Genomic DNA, 19,080 nt, shown 5'->3' with positions numbered 1-19,080 from the left:
GCTGACTCTGAAATAAATTTGAAACACCAAAACTGATCCTACTAAAAATTTCTTTGTTAATTCTACATTGGTTTATTTTGAACCATCGGAAACCATCGGAAAAGGAACAAGCACATGAGCACAAGCAGAAATGAGGATCACTTTGAAGTTTAAGGTGAAAGTCAAGATATATTTGGCACACAACTCCCAGATGAGCAAACCCCAGATATTCTTGAACAATTCAATAATTCAAATCTTGAATCCGAAGAGATAATAACATATTTGAATGACATAGACTTCAAGGACATTGAAAATGTAATCGACAATGCAATTACATTCAGAGAAGACGACGAAATACAAAACATGATTCCAAAGACAGCAAATACAGAGTCAGTTTCTGAATTATCAAAAGGCACTGAACCTGAAGGAAAGAGGATGGACAAAGTGCCCCTCAAATGCCCATTCAACCTAAGGAACTAGTGGAAAAAACAGCTGAAAAGGAAAATGAAAAAAGTGCCTCTAAAGGGCCAGTTTTAAACCAAGGAATTAGTGATCAAGTCAAAAGGAAAGAAAAAAGAAACAAGAAGGCAACAAAAATTCTATGAATGCCTTCTAGAGCCACTGACGAGTGAACAAATATGGGAGGACAAAAATTCTCACGAAACAATCCCAAGAACTGGCTGACAACCAAACTGATCCTATTGAGTATTGGTAGAGGAGTGCAAAACTTCGTCTTAAAATGTTGCACAATGCAATTAATAGCTGCCACTTCCAAAACAATGTCATCACAAACCTTGTTGATGAGAAGGATAAATTCAATAAAAAAAAAGAAAAATGAATTTAAAAGGAGCCAAGAAAGATTATACAAGAAAATGTGTGAAACAAACAACAGACTCAAAGAAAAAAATAGAAAAGTTAAAAGACCAAGTGCTAGTATTGAAATGGAAGAAAATGTCTCTCATTGACACAATAAAAAAGAACGAATACAATTGATGAACTGAACAAGATATTTAGGTTTATCAATGATGATGAGGGCTGCAGTAAGAAGAAAGATGAATCTGAGCAAATTGTTCATCATGATGAAACTGTTTTTGAGTCAGATGCAGAAAGTTAAAAAATGATTCAATGGAGAAAATAGTAATTGGCTTAGATGAAAAGGCAAAAAGTGAATCTGAAAAACAAAAAAAAGTGAAACTAATTTGAACAAAGGCCTACAGTTGAAGAAGACATCACAACAGCAAGCACAAAATTTTCAGGATACTCCAGGAAATTGGACCAATAAGTCTCAACATCCTATTGAATGTCAAACACCATCGTTGGTCGGAAACATTAAGAACAAGTATAGAAAGCTTAAGGCGAAAAGAGAAATGGATTATCTTTATACTCTCATAAAGAAGAAGGAAAAACCAAAAGCGTGGAAAGGCCATCATGCATATTTTTTGCTAAATAAATTCGACAAATAAACGGTCAACCTTTTATGGGAAAGAGCACTAGTGTAAGAAAAAATTTGGTAACACTTAATCTATCATTTCTATTATTTTCTTCATTACTGATTCTATATTAACATATTAGCATGTATGTTATATTTCACGGACACATACTAAAAGTATTCGTCATCTAGAAAAATTTCTCCATAAATGCATATGCACTATTAATGAATTATCACTATTAATAAGAGTGATGGTTGGTAAAACCAACTTTTTAGACCAAGTTTACAAACCATATAATATGTCACCAATAAGAAATAAACACATTTATCAATAACTACATGAAAATAAATTTTTTAGGGTTGGTCAATTAGGGGCAAATTAAAAGAAATGACGTTTTGATATAGACGCTTTATTTTTAAATGTCATAGACTAAACATCTATTCTTTTTGCAAATTTGATTAAACATTTTCCCTACAATTTTGGTAGTTTAATTTTATTTCATTTTATTTCGTTAGAAGTCTATTCAAGTTAGCATTCCCCTTTTTCCTCCTATTTTTATGCATCTCTTATTATGATGATTTAAGATTTTTTTATATTTTATTAAAATATTTATTTTAGTAAATTAAATAGAATGTAACAAAACTCGTTGTTAGGTACGTATGGTTATATCAGTACGATTGATTATAATGATACATTTAGTTACTTGGTACATTTGAATTTTTGGTCCATTTAGCTTCTTTGTACATTTGAATTTTTGGTATGTTTGTTTTCAAAACATAAGTTTTATTACTTTTCGTCCTAATAATGAGGAATTACTTTAATTAATTAATTTTTTTTTATAGAAAGCGTCATTAATCAACGGACAATAGCCTTTTTATTAATTCAAAATTATATGATTTATCATTATTATATAGCATTATCTACAATAATAAGGATTTATCTCCGATCAACAAAAAGTTGGTTGGGGAGACTTATCTACCAAAAAACAAGACTATCTAGAGCATTGTGTATGAATCAAACATATTTTTAAGCATTCCTAAAAGATGAATATGCATTTTAATATAGTTTATAATTGGGTACGTTTTAATTTGGGGTTGATACGTTTTCGTTTGATGTTGGTATGTTTCATTTAATGTTGGTAGTTTCCATTTGACGTGGGTGTACATTTAGATTTGAAAAGTTTTAAATTTTTAGACTTAAATATAGTTGAAATGATTTAAAATATATAACAGATATTTAAATGTAAATTAATTTCAATTAATCTGAAGTAGTTCAAGTCTGAATTTCTTAATCAAATGTTTCAAAAGCTTAATCAAAAACTCAAAAAGCATAAATGCTTAGTCTACAATGGTAGTGGGCTGTGTGTATGTGTGTGTGTACACAATAGGAGCTGAGAAACCACAACCAAAACAAATCAGAACTTACTACTCATCTTCTAATTAAAGTAATGATAAAAAATAATTCATTTAAATATAAATAAAGACCAAAATAGAAGCCATAGTTTTTCACAAGGCTGCGATTCTAAATCTTCATTAGGAAGGATAGAATTAAAAAATATTTTTGTGGTGGAGTTAGAATGACGAGTCGGATCATATATGCGCTTGGAGATTAGATTTTTTTTTTTTTTTTTTTTTTCTTTTCCGCACTGCTTCTATAGCTTTTGCCTTTTCAAGTCTCTCACTCCGCTTAAAACAATGATTACATTACATTAGGTTGGGATGAGTATGTTTGGGTCTTGTAGGACTACGTACTTGCGTATATAATATTGAATGTGTTTCTAACTTGTCTTGTGTAGGTTAATTTGGATGCATTTCTAACTTGTACTCTTTAGGGTCAGAAATAAACCAAGAGGATTGCTTTGTATCTAGAAAGTTGAAAGCTTGTTTAAGGTGAGTTTGATTTCTTCTTAATTGGCAAGGTGTACATTCTTCGCCATGTTTTGATTTTATTTTATCTATATATGTTGTTTTACATAGTAGGAAAATATGAATAAAAGTTGGGCACATTTGGATCCCTCCACCGATAAGTATAGTGTAGGGTTGGATTTGTTTATAAATGCATCCGTTGCTCATTCTAATCGTAAGGATAAGATAATATGTCCCTGCAAACAATGTTGCAAGATATAATAATTGTCAAGGGGCATCTTCCTAGGAATGGAATGGATCCCATGTATATAACAGCTCGTTGGACGCATCAGGGGAGACGTACATCAATTCTGAAATAAACACAGTCCAAACAGATTCTATTAACAAAGAGGAGACTTGTGAAATGTATGGCCTCCTTGATGAGGTGTTTGTGTAACTAATTATTGGAGAGAATGTTGGGTCGAACACCTTAGGCGCAGAACTATTTTATAAGTTGCTTGAACATGCTGATAAGAAGTTGTACCCCGGTTGCAAGAAGTATAAGAAACTAGATGCTGTTGTGAAATTGTACCAAATCAAGTGCTTGGGAAATGTGACTAATATGGCTTTCTCCATGTTTATGGAGACTTTCAGCGATACCCTGACGAGAATTGTTTGCCAAAATCCTCAAAACAAGCCAAAAGAATTATTGATGATTTGGGACTTAAGTATGAAAAGATCGATGCTTGCCCTAATGATTGCATGCTATTTTGGAAAGATGCATAAATTCTGGATGTATGCTCGTGTTGTGGTGCTTCGAGATATACAATAAATAAAATGGCGGATGGTTTTAGTAGTAAAGTATCGGCTAAAATTCTTTGGTATTTTCCGTTGACACCAATGTTGAAGAGGTTGTATATATCAAAGCACACTATTGAACATATGAGATGGCGTGCAACTGAATGTCCCAAGGATGGATATATGAGATACCCATCAGATTCTCCTGCTTGGAAGCATTTAAATGCTTTATATTCCGACTTTGTGTCCAAAATTCGTTATGTACGTGTAGATTTTGCAAGCTTGACCAGTCTGCATAGCACTTGGCCTCTGTTTATAATTTGCCTCCTTGGTTGTGTATGAAATAACCCTACTTATTTTTGTCTCTATTGATTCCAGGCCCTGATGCACCTGGTAATGATATTGACGTATACCTAAATCCCTTGATTGATGACTTAAAAGAACTATGGAAGGTTGGTTCCAACACCTATGATGTTTTTTTTTTTTTTTCCAATCAATCATCCAACATGAAAGCTACTGTATTATGGACTATTAATGCCAAACTCTCAGAATAGAGAACAAAGAGTACGTTTGCATGTTCTCATTGTAATAAAAAAACATGTTCAAAGCGTTTCCCAACTATCACAAGCAATGGTACTTGGGTCATCGGAGGTTTTTTCCTATTACGCATAGTTTCGAAACATGGCAACATTATTTGATGGCAGTTGTGAGAAAAATGCAGCATCAAGAATGCCAACGAGGTCTAAGCATTTAGCTCAGCTGTCTACTTTGACATTTACTTTTGGGAAAACACCAAATCCTGAAACTTATGGTTCAAAGAAAAGGCAAAGAATGTGTACTGATGTCCCAAAAGAATCAAGAACTTGTGCTACTAATCCATGGGAAAAGAAAAGCATTTTCTTTTCTTTACCATTTTGGAAGCATTTGTTGATACATTATAATTTAGATCTAATACACATGGAGAAATGTATTTTGGAGAAAATTTTACACACGTTGTTGGGGCTGGAAAGGAAATGAAGGATGGGACTTGAAGCTCGTGCCGACCTTGAAGTTTTAAAAATAAGAAGAGCTCTTCATCCTATTCAGCAAGGAGATAGGACATACTTAACTCCATATATTGTTTTATGACAAGTGAAGAAAAGATGTTTTGTGAAGCACTATCAAATGTGCGTGTTCCTGATGGATATTCATAAAATGTTTCTCAATGTGTTAATGTCAAGGGTATAAAGATGTGTGGTTTAAAGAGTAATGACCATCATGTTATAATGCAACATTTGCTCCCACTTGCAATACAAAGGATATTACGAAGACTTATTACTTTTGTTTTCCTTGAGTTGAGTGTTGTTTTAAGATGGTTAAGTAGTAAAAAAAAAATATGAAGGATCTTTCAAGCAGTTGAAAAATCGGGTCATACTGGCTTTTTGTCTAATGGAGAAAATGCTTCCTGTTTTATAATTTGATATAACTAACTGTTCACGTACTCATTCATCTAGCTCATGAGGCTACAATTGCGGGACCAATTCGTTAAGGATGTATCCTATTCAAAGGTAAATAATTTTTTTTCATTAAGTTTGCTTCCCCATTCTAAATGCTTCTTTAACTCATTTTAATGTTACTTTCACTCAAGGTACTTATAAATATTGAAAAGATATGTTAGAAATATGAATTACCCCGAAGGAAGCATTTGCGTAGGGTATCTTGCAAGAAGTTCGACTTAGCCCGATAAAGTGAAATCTTGCTCGAGTTTCTTTGTTTGTACTTTTATTTAGTAGATCTGTCACTTAATGTACTTTTCAGCATGTATTCAAGTTATTTCCAACTGTTTTCTACCTAAGAGTCCCATTTGCATTTGAATCTGATTAACTTAATAAACCTATTTTCATTTAGAACAAACTGTGTTCGAGGAAATGGTTAAGAGAGCCCTGAACTCCCTTCATTTTGGATGTACAAGATTATGAACTAAAAGTCTTTGTTTACAAGGTAAGAAAAAAGAACCTAATGCAAACTTAACCCATCTATGACAATCCTTTGATAACAAGAAATTTAAGTAACTTGGGGCACAAGTAATTAACTTAAATCATACCTATTCAACATATGTTATACTAAGAAAATAGTAGCACGCCTAAATCCTTGTTAGCTTTGATTGCAAGCCTTAAGGATTACACCAAAGGCCCTACAAAGGCACCTTTCAAACTAACTACGAACTTTTCTTGCAGCACACCAAGCAACAAGAGCTTGCCCGACAACACATCCAAAGTACCACTACTTCAGGGAGCTATGCAAGGGAATTCCTTATCCCGAACATAGTTTTGGCATGCCCAGTGGGACACAATAGTATTGTATGCCAAGAAAAAAAATGGAATGAACAAACTTTCAGGTGGACTACAGAGTACGGGCAACCTCTTTGTCCAACAAGATCAGATATGACAGATCACCCAAACGACTTTCCATCCCTACGAAGTCTTGCCATTCTGGAGAGCCCAACTTCTTCTAAGAAGTCGAGCGGAAAGTTACAAATGAAAACTTGCAAGCCACCATGGTGCAAGTTTTGAGAAGTACGGAGAAGATCACTCTGGAGACTAGAGGAGAAGTTGGCAAACTTTGTTTCATGATAAAGGAAATATTTGTGAAAATTAGTTCATTTGAGCAACATCTATGCATGCAATTAACAATTAAAAGGTGGAATCATGCTTTTATGCACTCAAAAATAAAACTTTACCCATGAAATTCAAGGCCTAGTGGGTGTGGTGAACCAAGACACAACTCAAGAACAAAGTGAGTTGAGAAATATTATACCTTTGTTGATTCCTCTTTGCATAAGCAAAGGCTAATCACCCAAGGGCCTTCATTCCTTACTTCTTAGCTCCGTGAATTTTTTGGATGAGGATGGTAGAATGGATTCTCCAAGTTCCCAAAATAGAAAATCTCTAAGTCTCTACACCAAGGAGAGTATTGATGAAGAGATGAGTGACCTAGAGGAAGTAAGATTGCTAGCTATGTTCCTCTAGAGTGGCTGACCTCTGAAAGGGAAAAAGGGAGCTTGTGTTCACATGTTATCTCCAAAAGAAACCCCTAAGGATGAAATGGCTATAAAGTAGCCTTTACACCACCTCACAATGGAGTGGCAAACTTGCAATTAAGCCAAGTTCACTACCCCTTTCTCTTATGGTCGGCCATGTTAGGTTATTTGAGTTTTGAGGCCCTTTGTGTTTCAAGTTGTCATACAACTTGAGTTATTGGACTTGACATTCAAATCCCATTAGACCTTGAGACCCAAACTAACCCAAGGTCTATAACGAACTTATTCATTTAATTAATTAACATATTAATTAATCATAGCCATAAATAATTAAACCATTTAATTATCCTTACTCATCTCTATTGTTTATTCAATCTCTACCTTACACAGTGTACGATCCATTAGGTTCCTTTTAGCGAGGTAGTGGACGATTAAAACTCTTCAAATCAATTCTGAATTGAAACATGCTTTCAATTCTCCCTTTAGTGATTATACACCTTTAGGGCTTCCACAAACCATGAGTGACACTTGATGTGAAATATTCTAACACTCAAATTAAAACCCTATGATTGTAGTATATGAAAGTAGGGATCGTTTTAGGCCGGGAATTAGAAGGGATGCTAATCAACACAATTAAGACTCAAAAACACTAAACTAGACTCTATAGACTCTAAACTAACTTAAAACACTCAAAACAACAACAAACACTCAAAAAGACTCAATTTTAGACCTAACAAGTGTTTTGGACGAAAATAAACCTTAACTTGACTCAAAAGACTCAAAGAAAATAGATTTTGACTCAAATAACAAGACTAAATGAAAGGGGGATTATTTTTGACGAATTTTAAACTTAAAACAACAACTTTGTAGAAAATACTTTGTAAAAACGAATTTGTGTGAAATAAATGGGTGAAGGGCTAGTTAGAGGGTCTTCTCCACACATGAAATATGCATATAAACCAATGTCCAGTTATTATTCCTTTAGACTATGAATGACAACGCCCCAAATTAGTTGCATCGCACAACTAACCCTCAAGCTTTCCTTATTTCATTAAATTAGATGGAATACGCATCTAAACCAAATTATCTTTTTCAAGTTTTTTATATGAGACGCATAACAAAGATACATATCAAAAGTCATTAAGTTTTGTGAAAACTATAAGCATTGACAAGGCATTCATTACTATGAAACACATGAGACTCATACCAAGGATTTACTTAACGTGATTGTGACTAGCAACCTCCACTACTTGTGAATATAAGTGAATAACTATTACGTGAAACCCCCTTATATTCTAGCGTCAAATTCATGCATGCAAATTAAGTGTTAACCCCCAACCCACATACATAAACCAGTTTTAATAACTTAGATAAGCAAATCACATTCATGCCTTAAGAAATAATAACCGGACGTAATCAATTCATATAAAACATATAATCATGGCTTCGAATTCACCTCCAACTAAAAAGAAGTTAGTTCCTCATGTTCGCAAAACAAAGATAATTAAATTTAAACATTAAAAACAAAGATAGAATACACCTAGAAACACTCCAGGTGGCTTCTCCTACCTTCCTTGCTGCCAACAATGGGGATTTGTGTGAATTTAGGCTCTTAAGGTGTGGTGGATGGTGTGGTGTGAATTTGTGGTAGAGGGTGGTGTAGGGTGAATTGTGGTGTTTGATGGCTGAAAGTATGAATGAATGAATGAGTGAATGGATCGATTAAATGGTGAGGCATTGGCTGTTTATATAGGCTAATTATGCACACTTAGTGAAGGACAAGGATTGCACAATCCCATGGGAAAAGGGTTAAGTCTTTGTAGAAACCGAAAGGGAAAGGGATAGGGAATTTTCGCCAGAAATTAAGGGCTTCTAGAAACTAGGTATTTTTTGGCAGAATTTAGACTTCTACAAGGGGTAAAGGGTAGATTTCTGGACCTAAATGGATAAGGATTCATGATATAGGTGTAGGGGAAGGATTGCAACTCCTAAACCTACCAGGAATGGTCCATATGCGGCAAACAAATGGATAAGGCTTCTAGAAACTGAAATAGGTGTTTAAATGTGTAATTATTCCCCTCTAATTAGCTAGATTTAAGTCCTAACCTGATTTGGATAGGATAGGATAGGATAATGTTAAGGTTGGATAAGCTTCCTTATTTCTTGCTATTTCCTTATCTTCTTTGCATTAGGACTTCATCCACCAGATTTGTAGCCTTTCCTAGCCCTTCTTGACTTCAATTTCGTCCATCCTCTATGCTCCATAGTTAAGCTATCCAATCCATGCCCAAAAATGCTCCATTTACTCCAAAATGCCCTTTCTTGCTCCTTTTGCCATTAGGACCTAAAAACATACGAAAATAGCTTAAAAGACTAAAATAAATAGTAATTAACTCACTAAATGCAAGGAAACAACATAACTAAGTAGCATAAATATGCTCCTATCAACACTTAGCAGTATGTCATGGCTACCCAAGCTAATCAGAATAGGTGGAAAACCTATTCAGTTTAGGATTATAATGCAATACGGTCTTTCTCTAATATAATACTCTTGACCACATTGTTTGGTTTGATAGTTTATTCATGTCTACCATCCAATATGATTCATTTACCTATATGATTACCTTGAATGTAATATGGAACGACTTCCTAAATCTCATTCATACTCTGGCCAGAGATTCTTAATCATATCATAAAGTATTTTCCTTCAAACAGTTTGAAGGTTAGAGATCCCTTGTTGCGCATTCACTTGCCTCCATGGCTAAGTGGCTTAACCCCAACTATGCCGTGGACACCCTTTGACGGAGTGACTTTGACATAGTCAAAGATCAAGGACCTAACTACAAGACAACTATGATGCCTCAAGTCAAAGGACTACTTTACATTATCCCAACCATGAGTTCTCATGTGACATGAGTTTGAGAACTCCTTGTTGATCGTGTTCAGTGGACTCATTCTTTATTGAGCACCTACATGCTTGTCTTAGTGTCAGTCACACCAATGACTCAAGACCAGTCACTCTCCCTAAGAAAAGACATAACACGTACTGATTTTAACATCCTATGATCAGGAACGTTTAGGATATGTATACGAAAGAGAATGATCTCATGAATCTAACTTCTTTAGACCACATTCTCCCAATTACATAATCCTTGGACTTACTGTTTAACATATAACATTTATATGAGACAGCTTAAAACAATAATCTTTGCCCTTTATATTAAACTAGATTAGTTTAACATGTGAAATGTACGTAAAGTATCATCATATGATTGGTTTTAGGGCACATTTCCAACTCTTAACAATAACTCTCCAAAGAAGACTAGAGTTAGAGTACTCCACCCTAAGAGATAGTTATGCTACAGAGGTGATCAAGGAAGCAAGCCCTGAGAAAGAACCAATGATTCCTCTATTCCCTTTGCTCGAGGAAAATAAGGATAAGGGGAAGAAAATTGAGGATGTCGGAGCTAGTTGACCAGAAGAAGAAGAGATCCAGGAAACGAATTTGCCCGACCTTCTATTATTCCCAATAGACAGTAAGAGGTAGATCAGGCTAGATGGAAGGAAGTATGGAATGACTCAGCAAGTTGGAGATTCCAATGGAAAAGGTTTGCCCATAACTACGGGCAAACCACATCCTTATAGACCACCACCATTGGCTAATAAAGGAGAGGAAGCTAGCTGGAGACAGCCATAGCCATAGAAAAAGGCTTTCTCGGCAAATGAGCGTAGCCTGAAGTGGGGAACTCCTTATATCCCACACAACAATACAGCTAACCAGCAACTTAGAAATGAGTTGGTCGAGCTGAGAATGATAGTGGTCCAGAATGCCCAACCACAGGCTTGCCCGCTGTTTAGGATCACATACCAGAAGCCTTACGCTGAGTATATTGATGAGCATAACCTTTTTCCCCTTAACTTCAAGATGCCTGCATTTCCAACCTCCAGTGGTGAAGACTGTAATGTGTCTTCCAAATACCACATTTTCAAGTTTTCCAACTACTATGTGGCGTTTGAAGACAATCCTAATTACAAGTTAAGGTTGTTTAAGAATTCATTGGTCGAATTAGCATCTTAGTGGTACTCTTTATTACCCCCTAATTCCATTGTTAATTGAGGACAAATAGAGATGGCTTTCCATGAGTAGCTTTATAGGGTGGAGCCCGAGATGACCATCAATGACCTAGTAAAGGTAAAACAGTATGAACATGAGTCTACAAAAGACTTCATGATGAGGTTTAGGAAGACAAGAATGAGGTGCCAGTTCCCAATCAACCATGCGCAGCTCATAGATATGGCCCAGAAGGCTTTAGGCTACCTTTGAGGAAAAAGCTCTATGATATGCAATTTAATGAGCTTTAAGAGTTAGTGATTACTGCTATCAAGTATGAGAAGTTGTTGACTGGGGAGCAGCACGTAAAACACTCGTCTAAGGTGCCCATTTTCTACAAGAACAAAGCCCCAATACATCAATTGGAGTGTGAAAGCTTAGAACCAGGAGAGAATGACAGCAATATAATAAAAGATGTTGAGTTGTGTGCAATCGAGATGACCATTCCTTTCAAACCTTTGATGGTGAAGAGTTTGGTCCAACTTGTCAAGGACCAGAAGGTTGTTATGAATGATGGAGGGTTTGTGCCTTTGAAGCCCCTGAAGTACTAGAATTATTCTTTTAATCTGACCAAGGCAGCTGACATTTATGAGGAACTAGTGAGGGCTAGAGTGATTGTGCCTCACAGCACCAAAAAGATGCTAAACCAAAAGAGTTGCGAGGAAAAAGGTATTGCAAACTTCACTACACATTCAACCATTCCATAACTAACTGTGTGCAGTTTAGAGACTGGATCCAGGATCTCATAGTCAAAGGGAAGTTATTGATAGAAAAACCCCAAGCTAACATGATGATTGACACCGAACCCTTCCCAGAAGCCCCCATTAACATGATCAACCTTACTTGGGTTGAGAAAGGAAAATGAAGGGCTACTTGGGAAGAGAAGAATAAAAGAAGGCAAGCTGTTAGACCATCTGAAGGTGTTAAAAGATTACCCGACAGACCACAAACAACTGTAATTAAGGGAGTGGTCTTATGCAACAAATGTCAATGTGAGTGAATTGGAGATACAAGCATTAGGCAACATTATTGACCAAGAGTTAGTTAGAATAAAAGAAATAGAAGAACAAGATGGCCGCATAAATGTTATTCGAGCAGCAAAGAAGGAAACTTCCAAGAATGTGTTCCAAAGATTAGGAAGAGATTCTGAACCTAAAGGTCTTTCTGAGGTATTCAGGAATTATAAGGCCTCTGAAGAAGCTGAGGACAAGGAAGCCAAGATGCCAAGGTGGATAAGAGTGAAACCTCCCCAGCCAAGTTATCACGGTAGTGCAAGGTAGGGATGGAGAGAGAAAACCATGAACCTAGTACCCTTAGTTACTAAGAAAGATTCAGCCCAACTCGACCAAAAATGGTATGTGCTTAGGAAAGATAAAAGACCAGTTAAAGAGATAGGGGTATCTATAATCAGGAGAGTTCAAAGGCAACATAAAAGCCCATACGAACTCGTTCAAGATCCCTACCATCTTAGAAGCTTCAGGGAATGTCAAGTTCGATGAGGTCACACAAGGTGGAAGTAGACAACTCCAATGGAGAAGCAAAAAGAGATAGAAAGGGCTAACAGTAAAATGGAGGGTGAAGGAATTCATGTACCTCAGAATCCTCATCTAGGAAAGTACAAAGTTTTGAGGAGAGCTCAGGAAAATGTAATGATGATGCCTACACTAGGCTGGAGGCCAGAGCCTCTCTATTTTGGGACCATCTCCTCTGAAAGGGGATACCTTCACCTATACTGGAAGATGCACCCTATGAAACCCCAAGATAGTTGCTTAACTTTGATATAACAGTAGAGGAAGAGGTGTCCGAGTTAATGCTAACCAAGGATGCTTAGGCTTGGATGGATTTGTGTATCAGATTGGAGGAAAGAAAGAAGAAGTACCTAGACCCAACAACTTCCATGTAAACATGACTTATGTTTTATCAGCTAGGTTTTGTGCCGAACCAGATCAGCTAGCCACAATGTAGGGTGATTATTTGGCAACAGAACCAATGATGGCACTTATTAGTGTTAAAGAAGCTGGGAAAGAGGAATCAAGTATGGCGGACTTGCCCAAACCTGCACAAAGGGAGCCCGAGAAGGTGTATTCGGACCAAATGGTGTTCAGTAGACCAAGCCTGGCCTTGGCAAACCATCTCAAGCCCATATATGTGACAACTCATCTGGAGGAAGTGCCCTTTAAGAGGGTGTTGATATATGTGCCAGATAACGTGGACATGTTATTAAAGTTTATGGAGTCAAACGATAGCTTCCTCTTTTCTCTTTTCTGTTAATGTGTAATAATAATTTGAACCCAAAAATAATTATCAAATTAACATCTGAAATCATAATTTGAACTCACAAAAGCAATTGGGCAAAGCAGATCCTTTCCCCATGACAAAATCATCTTCACGCGCCTTCCATAGAGCTCGCATCAATTCTTTCCCCCTTAAACCTTGACATGTGAACTCTGCAAATGCTCTTCTGCATAAAAAAAAAGTGTCTTGTACATGCTGTTAAAAGCTCGCTTTGCTGCAACCATCTTATCCATATTTCCAACATACGTTGCTATAGATGAATCGCTATTAATAGACACGTAGTAATCCAAGGCCGCTTTCGTGTTCCCATGCATGCTTTTGAAATCCTTGCCACTGAGAAGGCTAGACTTGGTAACTACATTTGTGTAAACAGAAGTTAACCCTTCAATTCCATCAGACCGTCCCCAGCTGCCAGATAAATGTTTGTGTTCGTTGGGATGGAAAACACTTTGAGTATGAAGGCTGTCTCCTTAAGTGTAAGAGGGCATTTTCCTCGTTTCCTCCAAATCTAGGCAAGCTCTCCAGTCCATGGTTTTCTATCTCCTCGCGCAGCCATAATGGCTTCAATGGAGGAAGGAGAAAGGTACGGGTATTCACATTGACTGTAAGCTACCATATCAGGCTCAAAATGAAGATGCAAAGAGAGGACTGGTTTGGGTATGGCTTCAAGAAGCTTAGAAGCTTTCTTCTCCAAGGATTTGGTGAGGCATAATGCACTGTAGCAAGCTTGACAAAGGGAAGCTTTTGCATACTAATGATACCTACACAAGCCAGAAGACATCTTAAGATTGGTAGATTGTTAGATCAAAACGCCAAGTCTTTAGGTTTTAGTGATCAAACTTCTTAGACTTGTTTACACAGTGAAGGGCAAAAATATAAGGGCTTGTTTTGTTAGGATCCAGAAATAAACTTTTGTTCTAAAACCAAGGGATACATGTAATCTACAAAAATGTGTTGCCAGACGGCATTTATAAAAGATTTCCACATGCAATCTTGAAAGCAAAATAAAGACGTTTGCAACAATTTCTAAAAGACTGCACCAAAGAACTTAAACACCAACATCAAATAAGAAGTCCCCAACCCCAAATATTGAACCCGGTCAAAAGCCCTTGTGGAACACATGGACACAAGAATTAAACCCTAGCCCCCAAACCCCACACTGCACTATACTGCATTATAGACCTCCGACTATGCCCGAGCCACAAACTCCTCACTTAGGCCCCGAATCCCAGATTCCAGCCTATAGTAGATGTGGGGTACTTTAAACAATTTATTACATTCATATATTCAACATGGGTATATTAAGGCCTGGTTTGGTATTAAGGTGATTCTGAAAAAAATTGGTATAAAAAAAAGCTGGGAGTTGTTTTTGTGTTTGGTAAACATCCAACTTCAGCTTTTTTTCATAGTTTTTGGTGAAAAAAAGCCAAAAACAAGAAGCTGCAAAACCCAGCTTTGAAAACAGGTTTTTTTTCACATCTGTTTTACATAAAAGTTTACCAAACACTATAATACTGTTTTTTTTTTTTTTTCAAAAGCACTTTTACAAAAAAGCTTACCAAACACTCTGCTACTTTATTTCACAGCTACTTATTCTCACAGTATAGTAGAAGCAGTTTTTTTTTAAAGCACAGCGATACCCAACCAACCCTAAGTACCCTCCAAAATTAACCAAACCCCAAACCTAAGACCTTAACTCCAAGCGCCTACCCCAAACACAAGTCGTACCTCGGCTGTGAGTCCTCAAGGCCCAAATTTTGGACCTGGTTCTCAAGCCTAAGAAACCAAACTTAGTTCCCAAGCCAAGGGACTCTAGAGTATATACCTAGTCCACGAGCCACAGATGCCAAACCTCTGATCTAAACCTAAAACCTGAGTCACACACCACTGTCACAAACTGCCCCGAACCCAAGCCTTCAATCCAACCCTAAATCCTATGCTCCAAGCTCCGAGGCACAGTCCTATGGTTGAAGCTCATACCAACTGGATTATTATAATTCTGAAACCCCAATAACTCATATTCAATACATAACTTGTTTCCAGATGTTAAAAACCAAATATTTCTTGATGGTATCTTAGTTTTTGATACTTTCTTTCTGATCATGAACCAAACAAGCTCAAAAACATTCACAAAACTAATCAACTTTCAAATCCAAATCTTCGGACAACAAGATACTAAACAAGAAAATAACAAACCCTTACTTTCTAATGGCATTTAGGTTCACAAACTAAGCTACACTTTTTAGTTTACTTTTACACCTTGATGATAAAGCTTTAGGCCACATGTACTGGCCTTCACCACAAAGGTGGTAGATATCCACAGTAACAATTCTTCGTATGTAATTGCGAACTCATAGAGAAAAAAAAAAAACACGTATTTAAATACCTATCCCTTCTCTGGCTCATCACTGGTGTAATTGAAATATAATGATGCTCTAATAGGGCCGGCAGAACAGTTTCTATATAATCAAATTGGCCTTTGCGTTTGCTACAATCAGCATGGACAGGTTCTTTTGAAGCAATCTCCGATGGCAGCTTTTTCGCAACTTTGATGAAGCCATTCAACTGTTGAATGAAGTAAATGGAGATATTGTTTGCACAAACAAAAAAATAATAAAAAATAATAAAAAAGCTGTTAATTCTTCTAAATAAACAAAAAGTAAACATTAAAGGAGGTCCATATTCAAAATTTTGAGAATCACGGGCAGTTATATTCCAGCTGTTGTATGGTAAACAACAAATTACCTTGATTCATTCCAATAGGCAGCCACCTCAAACTTTGGCAAAACCAGGGTTGCATTTAAAAGACGGGCAATACCAACACCGTCACATAACTGCACTCCACACAAATAATTTTTCACGCTAAGCAAAGTGGCAACTTAAAATCCAACATTTACAAGCAATAACAAAGTTTCTTCGATCACTCACATCTCTTCCCATTTGATTAAGGCCCCCATAGCAATCCACTCGAATAAATCCATTACTCTTTGATGGAAGAGCTCCAGAAAACCAATGCAATTGTCTGCAATGATAGTCAATTAAGAGTGACTCAGAATATCAAAATGCTATGCAGTAACTTCAACCCAATCCTAATTCTATTCCCACCACACACAAATACAATATATATGTGAAAATCTTTTGGCGACCACATTTTCACATGACAAACAAATTGCAAATAAAATGTATGAAACTAAACACTTCTCAAAATACCACGAATCCTTCCGGGGTAACATTTCAACTATTTTAATTTCAAAATGCATAATTGCTTCCTTATGCTAGTTTCTCAATGTTCAATTCAAAAGCGCAACTTCCCACGGTTTTCCGAACAATCCAAAATTCTAAATAACCCAATGGCGGGCGAACATAGACAATTATATAGCTGAGATAGGCAAATACCAGTGAGGTGTCCTTGTAGCCACCACTCGCAAGGTCTCCATTCTACCATCCTCCCAACACTCCATATATCCAATTTGCTCCTGCATTCACAAATTCAATCAGACACTTATACTTTACGCAGTTTTTCGTCCCCAAAGAACAGAAAATCCACACTTCAAACTAGGCCCAAATCACATTGTAATTCTCGTTTCTTAGATTTTAACAGCAACGCAACTCAGACACCATAAAAAATGCCAAACCCAAGAAAAAAAAAAATCCCCCTTTAATACAAAAAACATGGAAGAACTTGGAATCTACTTCATTCCCATATATGTGTATATATATACACACACATCTTCAAGATCTAAAATTCCTGCTATTTTGTACCAGTAAAACCAGTCGAAAAATTAATGATACGAAAGTAAAAGAATGGCAAGAATAAGTAGTTGCAAAAAGAGGTAAGGAACACATACATGGGTGAATTGAAGGAGAGGGTTTTTGTAGAAAGGGAAAGTGGGCGATAAGAGTAGGACGGCGATGACGAGAGAGAGGGTGAGGACTCCAATGCTAAATACGGGCTTCACTGAAATCGCCACCATCTCATTTCTCAGCTCTGCAGCTCTGCTGATTCGATTTGGATATCGGGTTAATGGCACTCAGAAAAACGAGCGGAGAAGAAGAACCGCACTGGTTTTTGCCTGCTTCGTACTGCTGTAAGATCGAGAGATGATAAATCCCGATTTCTAAGGTGTGGACCGAGTTTTGCAGTCCATTTGTGCGGACAAACATAGGTGGTTCGATTTTATCTCAACGGTAGTTATCAAATTAATTAATTAGCTTATGGAGAATTTGGGTCGTAAATGGCCTTCATTAAAACCTATTGGACCCGACAACAATTATTATTATTATTATTTTTTTTTAACAAAAAACAAATTTTTTTTTTAACTTGTATTAAACTTGCCGTCTCTTAAGCAAAACTTTCCCGGAACAGTTTCTAAATAATTTCAATTGGCTTTCACAGTGTTCGACAAATCAGTCTAAATTGTTCGATATTGTTTTTGTCTCCGACGCAGCTTTCGAAACTCAGGCATGGTTCGTTCAAAATTGGTTCGTAATTTGTTTAGTGGGCTCGACATCAAGGATACGGTGCTTGCTTCCTTCTAGTTGCATTCAAAGTCCTTACTTCCACAATACTCGACGTCATATTTCCTTCCGTCAAAGTCAATTTGAAATTTGGTGAGTTTGGAAATTTGGAAGCTTAGAAATATTTTTTTATTTTTTATTTATGTTACATTTGGTAAGTTAATTTAGTGTTTACGGTTAATTATGCATGTTCGTTGATGAAATTACTGAAAATTGGTGGATATATATGAAATTTTGGGCAAATATGGGTGCGATTTGCTGAGTTGGGATGATTTGTGTTCATGAAATCTTGAGATTCATTTGTGTTGATGAAATCTTCTTTAATTTTATGAATTAACTCAAGATTGCTTAAGTCATGATGATTTGCTTAGGGTTGATGCATTGTTATGAAAACTTGTTGACAGGTTGGGTTTAGGGTATATATTGTTAAATTTGGTTGTGTGTGAATGGTTGTATTGTTATGTGTACAGGAGATGGCAACTCAAGGGTTCAACTAGCAACATGATGCGAAAATTAACTTCACACACAAATTAAACCCTCTTTTGACAATTGTAGTATATAAGTATGTAGGGATCATTCTTAAACCGGGGATTATGAGGGATTGCTAAACACTTTAAACTGACTCAGATAGATAAAACTAACCTTTAAAACACTTAGCTCAATTAAAAAAACTCAAAACAAGTTCACAAGACTCAAAATAAGCTAAAAACACTCAAAACTGCCTAAAAACATAAACTGGGCAGATTTGACTCTAAACACAATTTTGGACGAATTTTGGTTCTAACTTGACTCAAAACACTTGAAAACACAATCTAAAACAGATTTTAACTAGTTAGACACTCTAAAATAATGGGGGATTTGGTTTTGGATGAAAATAAAGTAAACAAAACAAGACTTAAAACTAGGCAAATTTGCACGAATTTGGTGAAATTAGATGGATGATGGGCTAGCTAGGAGGTCTTTCTCCACACATGACATACTTGCATACTAAATAATCTCCAGTTGCTTTTTCAATGAATCGTGAACCTCAACACCCCAAGTTAATTAGGTACGCTTAAATTAACCCTCAGATTTTCCTTACGTCAT

At 36.3% G+C, this 19,080-nt stretch overlaps 1 pseudogene; it reads right to left on the bottom strand.

Annotated features, from left to right (window-relative positions):
• Positions 1–13,503: 13,503 nt before the first annotated feature.
• On the bottom strand, positions 13,504–17,527 carry LOC137738796 (O-fucosyltransferase 13-like; annotated as a pseudogene).
• Positions 17,528–19,080: the final 1,553 nt, after the last annotated feature.

This window comes from Pyrus communis, chromosome 7 (genome assembly GCF_963583255.1).
Source record: "Pyrus communis chromosome 7, drPyrComm1.1, whole genome shotgun sequence".
Classification (NCBI taxonomy): Eukaryota; Viridiplantae; Streptophyta; class Magnoliopsida; order Rosales; family Rosaceae; genus Pyrus; species Pyrus communis.
This window is presented reverse-complemented; position numbering and strand designations above follow the sequence as displayed.